At 40.2% G+C, this 8,245-nt stretch overlaps 1 long non-coding RNA gene across 3 annotated transcripts in view; it reads right to left on the bottom strand.

Moving 5' to 3' along the window:
* The window catches only part of LOC120101634 (uncharacterized), a 29,277-nt gene extending 21,526 nt beyond the window's left edge, over positions 1–7,751 (bottom strand). Inside the window, exons 1-3 of one of the 3 annotated variants that reach the window (XR_005502377.2) lie at positions 7,305–7,733; positions 6,980–7,113; positions 1,540–6,557 (exon numbers count right to left, since the gene is read on the bottom strand). This is a non-coding gene — a long non-coding RNA (uncharacterized LOC120101634). Of the gene's footprint in view, positions 1–1,539; positions 6,558–6,979; positions 7,114–7,304 lie in introns of those variants that run through there. The other 2 variants (XR_005502376.2, XR_005502375.2) reach the window with 2 other exon arrangements.
* Positions 7,752–8,245: the final 494 nt, after the last annotated feature.

Consider the following 8,245-nt stretch of genomic DNA (forward strand, 5'->3'; position numbering starts at 1 on the left):
ATCGACAAATGGGATCTCATAAAACTGCAAAGCTTCTGTAAGGCAAAGGACACTGTGGTTAGGACAAAATGGCAACCAACAGATTGGGAAAAGATCTTTACCAATCCTACAACAGATAGAGGCCTTATATCCAAAATATACAAAGAACTCAAGAAGTTAGACCACAGGGAAACAAATAACCCTATTAAAAAATGGGGTTCAGAGCTAAACAAAGAATTCACAGCTGAGGAATGCCGAATGGCTGAGAAACACCTAAAGAAATGTTCAACATCTTTAGTCATAAGGGAAATGCAAATCAAAACAACCCTGAGATTTCACCTCACACCAGTACGATTGGCTAAGATCAAAAACTCAGGTGACAGCAGATGCTGGCGAGGATGTGGAGAAAGAGGAACACTCCTCCATTGTTGGTGGGATTGCAGACTGGTAAAACCATTCTGGAAATCAGTCTGGAGTTTCCTCAGAAAATTGGACATTGAACTGCCTGAGGAGCCAGCTATACCTCTCTTGGGCATATACCCAAAAGATGCCTCAACATATAAAAGAGACACGTGCTCCACTATGTTCATCGCAGCCTTATTTATAATAGCCAGAAACTGGAAAGAACCCAGATGCCCTTCAACAGAGGAATGGATACAGAAAATGTGGTACATCTACACAATGGAATACTACTCAGCTATCAAAAACAACGAGTTTATGAAATTCGTAGGCAAATGGTTGGAACTGGAAAATATCATCCTGAGTGAACTAACCCAATCACAGAAAGACATACATGGTATGCACTCATTGATAAGTGGCTATTAGCCCAAATGCTTGAATTACCCTAGATCCCTAGAACAAACGAAACTCAAGACGGATGATCAAAATGTGAATGCTTCACTCCTTCTTTAAATGAGGAAAAAGAATACCCTTGGCAGGGAAGGGAGAGGCAAAGATTAAAACAGAGACTGAAGGAACACCCATTCAGAGCCTGTCCCACATTTGGCCCATACATATACAGCCACCCAATTGGACTAGATGGATGAAGCAAAGAAGTGCAGACCGACAGAGCCGGATGTAGATCGCTCCTGAGAGACACAGCCAGAATACAGCAAATACAGAGGCGAATGCCAGCAGCAAACCACTGAACTGAGAATAGGTCCCCTATTGAAGGAATCAGAGAAAGAACTGGAAGAGCTTGAAGGGGCTCGAGACCCCAAAAGTACAACAATGCCAAGCAACCAGAGCTTCCAGGGACTAAGCCACTACCTAAAGACTATACATGGACTGACCCTGGACTCTGACCCCATAGGTAGCAATGAATATCCTAGTAAGAGCACCAGTGGAAGGGGAAGCCCTGGGTCCTGCTAAGACTGAACCCCCAGTGAACTAGTCTATGGGGGGAGGGCGGCAATGGTGGGAGGGTTGGGAGGGGAACACCCATAAGGAAGGGGAGGGGGGAGGGGGATGTTTGCCCGGAAACCGGGAAAGGGAATAACACTCGAAATGTATATAAGAAATACTCAAGTTAATAAAAAAAAAAAAAAAAAACCCTATAGGTTCTCAGTCTTAGCATACACATACACACAGCTTAATACTACCACAGTTCCTAATAATTCAAAGCTATATTCTCAGCATGATGATTTAGCTCACCTCATTAAATTCCTGTTGGGAGACCTTGCTATTTAAGGTCAAAGTCTACCATGTCTGGGTAGTTTCCCTGAGCTTGATACTGAATGGAGGACTCTTTCTCAGCAGAGCTTCCTCTTCTCTACCCTATCTGAAGAGCCCAACTCCTACACTCTCCCTGGGGAATGTCATGTAACTTCCTGGAACACCTTTCCATGCAAATGAGGTATCTCCAGAACCTTAAACCTCAGCCAATAAAAATTCACCCTAAGAAAAACCCCTTCCCATTTTCCAAGGTTTATGGAGTCCTCGTTCAGCCCAAATAAGGAACACAAGGTATTTTCTACAAGAGCTGTAGCACTGACAAAAAACAAAGCAAAACAAAACAACAAAAACAGCAACAACAAAACCAGAACCACAAAGTCCAACTTAATAGAAGCTCAAAGCTGTCAAGTGAATTTGCTGTCTTCTCCAGAAAACGTCTAAAGATGGGGCCCCTTTTCCTAATATAATTTAGGTGACAAGAGCCTGCCTTCCCTAGGTCAAAGAGCCAGAGCCCACTGGTAACCCACACTCCTGATTCCTACCCTTTGTATTTCAGCTTCCTCTGTTCCTCACTTCATTCCCCCTTCCAAATTCCCATTACATCTGTGTAAAGTTGACCTCAGTACCCAACTTGCTTACTTTTTGACAGTATTTGTTCTCATTACTGTTAAAATGTTTGCTAGTTAAGTGTCTAGCTTTCCTTGCCCCTTATAGAGAGAATATCTTGTGTATTATATGGATGCATCACCTGTCAATTAAACCAAAACCTATGGCCTATAGGAAAGGGTATAATAAAAAGTGGGACCTCTGGAAGGCAGAAAGGATTCTGGGATGGAGCCAGGTATGGGAGATTCAACATGTGAGGAGATGGACGTACAATCATTGAGCACAAGTAACATTCACATGGCAGAATGTATATTAGAATAAATGAGTTATAATAAGTTAGGATCTAGTCATAGAAGAGTGTAGCTATATGACCAGTGAATTTGTAAATACATTTTAAATCTGAGTCTTATTTCTGGGAGCCTGGGGCTGGAAGAAAGAAACAAGACTAACTTACTGTTTTTGGCAGAGATGTTCTAGGAATGAGTGAGGTAAAGTGGATTATTTCACTGTACTACGTAGTTTTGTGTATCAACTTGACACAAGCTGGCGTTATCACAGAAAAAGGAGCCTCAGTTGTGGAAATGCCTTCATGAGACCCAGCTGTAAGGCATTTTCTCAATTAGTGATCAAGGGGGGAGGACCCAGCCCATTGTGAGTGTTGTGGGTCGTGCTGTCCTGGGCTGGTAGGTAGTCTTGGGTTCTATAATAAGAGAGCAAGCTGAGCAAGCCAGGGGAAGCAAGCCAGTAAGTAAAACCCTTCTGCATCAGTTCCTGCTTCCTGAGCTGCTTGTGTTCCAGTCCTGACTTCCTTTGGTGATGAACAGCAACCTGAAAGTGTAAGCTGAATAAACCCTTTCCTCCCCAACTTGCTTCTTGGTTATGATGTGTGTGCAGGAATAAAAACCCTGACTAAGACACTCACCCAGGCAGATGAAAAGAATTAGACTAGAAATTGAGTTGATTTTCATCAAAGACATTCATGTGGTTTTTTCATTTGTTTTTGACACAGATACTTCTATGAACTGATATGTATACCCCAGGCCTCATTGATATAATGAGAAAATAGATGCTAGTTCACTCTGTAGCCGGTAGAAATATTCTAAAGAGGACAATTTAAGAGAATGGGATTAAACTATGAAAATCTAAAAACAAATCTATGATTTCTTCTACTCAAGGTATCCCACTGGTCGGAGGCCAGGCTGGTGAAAGAGTATAAAGTCCCTCATGTATAAAGGGCAGAGAACTCAAAGGTCCACTAAATGGTCAGATGCATGTTCCCTTTGGAGAAAATTCCATTCTGATTAGTTAAGTCCATTCCATTAGACAAAGCCATGTCAAATTGCTCTGGCTAGGACTTCAAGTACTATATTGAATAGGTAGGGAGAGAGTGGGCACCATTATCTAATTCCTGATTTTAGTGGGATTGTTTCAAATTTCTCTCCATTTAGTTTGATGTTGGCTACTGTTTGCTGTATATTGCTTTTACTATGTTTAGGTATGGGCCTTGAATTCCTGATCTTTATAAGGCTTTTAACATGAAGGGGTGTTGAATATTGTCAAATGCTTTCTCAGCATCTAATGAGATGATCATGTGGGTTTTTCTTTGAGTTTGTTTATATAGTGGATTATGTTGATGAATTTCTGTATATTGAACCCTTCATTCCTGGGATGAAGCCTACTTGATCATGATAGAAGATTGTTTTGATGTGTTCTTGGATTCAGTTTGTGAGAATCTTATTGAGTATATTTGCATCAATATTCATAAGGGAAATTGGTCTGGTTTTCTTTCTTTGTTGGGTATTTTTGTGGTTTAGGTATAAGTGTAATTGTGGCTTCATAGAACTAATTGGGTAGTGTTCTTTTGTTTCTATTTTGTGGACTAGTTTGAAGAGTATTTTTATTAGGTCTTCTTTGAAGGTCTGATAGAATTCTGCACTAAACCTATCTGGTCCTGGACTTTTTTTGGTTGGGACACTTTTAATGACTGCTTCCTTTTCTTTAGGTGTTATGGGACTGTTTAGATGGTTTATCTGATCCTGATTTAATTTAGTACCTGATATCTGTCTAAGAAATTGTCCATTTCTTCCAGATTTTCCAGATTTGTTGAGTATAAGCTTTTGTAGTAGGATCTGATAATATTTTGAATTGCCTCAGTTTCTGTTATGTCTCCCTTTTCTCCCTTTTGTTAATTTGGACACATTCTCTGTGCCCTCTTGTTAGTCTGGCTAAGGGTTTATCTCTCTTGTTGATTTTCTCAAAGAAGCAACTCCTGGTTCTGTTGATTCTTTGTATAGTTCTTTTGGTTTCTACTTGGTTGACTTCAGCCCTGAGTTTGATTATTTCCTGCCTTCTACTCCTCTTGGGTGTATTTGCTTCTTTTTGTTCTAGAGCTTTCGGGTGTGCTGTCAAGCTGTTAGTGTATGCTCTCTCCGGTTTCATTTTGGAGGCTCTCAGAGCCATGAGTTTTCCTCTTAGCACTGCTTTCATTGTGTCCCACAAGTTTGGGTATATTATGCCTTCATTTTCATTAAATTCTAAAAAGTATTTTATTTCCTTTTTTATTTCTTCCTCGACCAAGTTATCATGGAGTAGACTGTTGTTCAACTTCCATGTGTATCTGGGCTTTCTGTTGTTTTTGTTGTTATTGAAGACCAGCCTTAGTCCACGGTTATGTTAGGATGCAGGGGATTATTTCAATCTTCTTGTATCTGTTGAGGACTATTTTGTGACCAATTATATGGTCAGTTTTGGAGAAGGTACCATGAGGTGCTGAGAAGAAGGTATATTCTTTTGTTTTAGGATGAAATGTTCTATAGATATTTGTTAAAGCCATTTGGTTCATAGCTTCTTTTAGTTTCACTGTGTCACTCGCTGTTCCTTCTAAGGGGGACTACTATACTTTAATAGTGTCTTATTGAATTACAGAATGCTTTCAAGCCATAGGAAGACTACTAAATCACATATTTAAATAAGTACTATATCATATCTTAGAAGTTATTTTGTACCATTAGGAGAGACATTTGAGAAACGTTTAAAATGCCATCAGGACCTTTTCTCTGCAGAGAGAGCTTCAGATTTGAGAACAAGGAAAAAGATTCTCTCTGTCCACCAACCTCATCTTGATAAGGTCTGTGTTCAGCATTCCCGTCAATTGAGGACATTGTAGAAAGCACACGTGACTTCACAATTAAAATATTTTACTTTGAACAAATCAGTTGAGGATTAGACTATCCCTTAAAACCCCACCTTTTACAAATACACCCATTTCAACTTTCCTAGTGCCTTTTTAAAAAGTCTCCTTCCCTGAACAATGAAAGAAGTGAATGGCTTTGAAATAATCAACAAGCAAGGCAATTACTTCCTTTACTATAATTTTTTTTAGTTTCTTAAAATTCCTTGAAAGTTTCATACATGTACATAATGAATCTTGATCATATCCATCCCTCCATACAGACCCCCACTTCACGCTCCCTTCAGGAAGCCACTATCACATCTCTGACTTAACATCATGTTTTCCTTTTTAATATTACTTTTTAAACTCACTGAGTCCAGTTATCACTGCCCATATGTTCATAGCCATGGGGTCATCCACTGGAGCACATAGAGGCTACCAGTGGCTACACTCACAAAGAAACATGAATTTCCCTCCTTTCGAAGTGATCAACTATTAATAGCTTCCCAGCTGTGAAAGGGGCCCCAGTAGCCCCTCCCATACCGTTGCAGGAACCTTTGAATTGCTTGATCTTGCTTGACTTTGTACACGTAACCATAGCTGCTATGAGTTTATATGTGCAAGAGTTATGTCATGTCCAGGAGACAGCATTTATAAGACCCCTTCTCAGAACTCTAATTCTTACAATCTTATTTTTTTCTACCATGTTGTCTGAGTCTTGCAGGGCACAGGGTTGATAATGATATGATATCAAATCCATGGCTGAGCACGCAGTCACTGATCCTCAGAACTTTGAATAGTAATGAGTTTCTGCATTAACTACTACCCACTACTAAAGAAACTTATCCGCCAAGGCTACACGAAGCACATATCTACAGATATGAACACACACACACACACACACACACACACACACATACATGCACACACTTATACTCAGACACATTCATACACACACACACACACACACACTCTCTCTCTCTCTCTCTCAGGAAGAGTGAGGAGAAGCCTGATGACTGTTGCAGAGGAAGAACCATTTTTGTGGAAGATCCGTATTTTTTTCTGCATCAATATCATTTCCAGTTTTTCAACTCTTGTAGGGTTTGTAGTCACATTGCTCCTGAAACTGAGGTAATTATATATTAGGAAAATAATGTATTTCAAAGTGTGTTGAAATAATGCATACAAGCAACAGGTCCAAATAGCTCAGAACATGCTATGTTTCCATGGTGCACTCAGGCAGAGCAAAACATTTGCTTATGTGCTGCATAATCCATGTTTGCCCCATGTGATCCTCTGAACAGAAGCTGTTGTGCTAAATGTGTTTTTGTCTGAGACAATCATGCTGAAGTAATAATTTCTTCCTGTTCTGTTTCATAAATTTTGGAATAAAAGTCATCATGCTATACAGAATGTTCTTTAAAGATGACATCACTTTCTAAGAGTTATTATGGCCAACCGTTAACTGAATCCAGGTAGGAAGGTGGTGGAGAGTGCAGTCAGCCAAGAGGGTGTGGCCTTCTGCTAAGTCCTTGTACTGAGTCTCACCTGGTTTGACTTCCAACCAAACCAGAGCCAAGGCAAGGAGGCCAGCTGAACCACCTCGAATCTGGGTCTCTATCTTCTCCAGTCCTGGAGAGGTGGCTTCTAGTTCCTCCTCACATTCTTGGCTGGAAGCATGGCTGGAAACAGAAGAGAGCTCTGTCATGTTAAAGCTGAGGAAGTCTTTGGATGCCAAGACAATGATGGTGTTAGATAGAACGAGAAAAGAAAGGTCTGAGCTCTTTATAAGACAAATAAAAACTGAAGCCCTCACAAAAAGATAAAACCTATCAGGAAGCAAAGATTCACACATCCTCAGTTTCCCTCTTACAGCAAGCCCTTCCATGGATTGAGCTAGAGGAAGAGTGTATCCCTGCATGCCCCTGCCTGACAGCCACTTCTATCTCTCTACTTGAGTAACCAACATCCTTAGTGATCCCTGAACCCTCTCTAGCAGTGACACACTTCTGTTCTGTTCTGTTCTGTTCTGTTCTGTTCTGTTCTGTTCTGTTCTGTTCTGTTCTGTTCTGTTCTCTTCTGTTCTGTTCTGTTCTATTCTCTTCTGTTCTGTTCTGTTCTGTTGTGCTCGGCAGAGAACTCTACAGTAGCATAGTTCCTCTTCCTGTGAGGAACCCTTGTCTCAAGAGACAGGAAGTGGATTATAAGTGTGTTATATATGTGCATAACTATCCTAATTAGCTTATATCTTATTTCACATCCTTGAAGTCTAATACCAACCTCTACTGTATAAATTAAAAGTAAAAATTCTAGAAAAGTTACTTATCTATGGTGCTAAAGACTGAAAGAAATTCTGGCTTTTTGGCATTGAGCCCCACAGACCTAAGCCCCAAACATATTTTTCTATTCCTAGGATCACTATGTACATGATTTTTAGGCCTCTTCTGCAGAAGAATCTAATAACTATATTCTTCAATATTCTGCTGCCATTGACCTTGAACAAATAACAAGGAGGAAAAGGCAAAGCAAATGATGAGAGAGTCGAGATGGCATGACCTCAGGACATGGGGTACATACAAAAAAAGGACAGAGTCATAGGGACAGGTTTATCCCCTAATTGGTCAGGTCACATGGGAGCGAAGGTTGTAACAACTCAATTTTAATAAATCTAATTCTATATAGCCTTTGTCCCTGTTGGATTTGCAAGAGCTCATCTTTACTCCTAGATACACTACTGGGGTTGTAAAATATTCTTCACACACAACTGAAAACCTAATATGCTCACGCCTGGGCTACAGAATGTCCACCTGTGAT

The sequence above is a fragment of the Rattus norvegicus genome, chromosome 3 (genome assembly GCF_036323735.1).
Source record: "Rattus norvegicus strain BN/NHsdMcwi chromosome 3, GRCr8, whole genome shotgun sequence".
Lineage (NCBI taxonomy): Eukaryota > Metazoa > Chordata > Mammalia > Rodentia > Muridae > Rattus > Rattus norvegicus.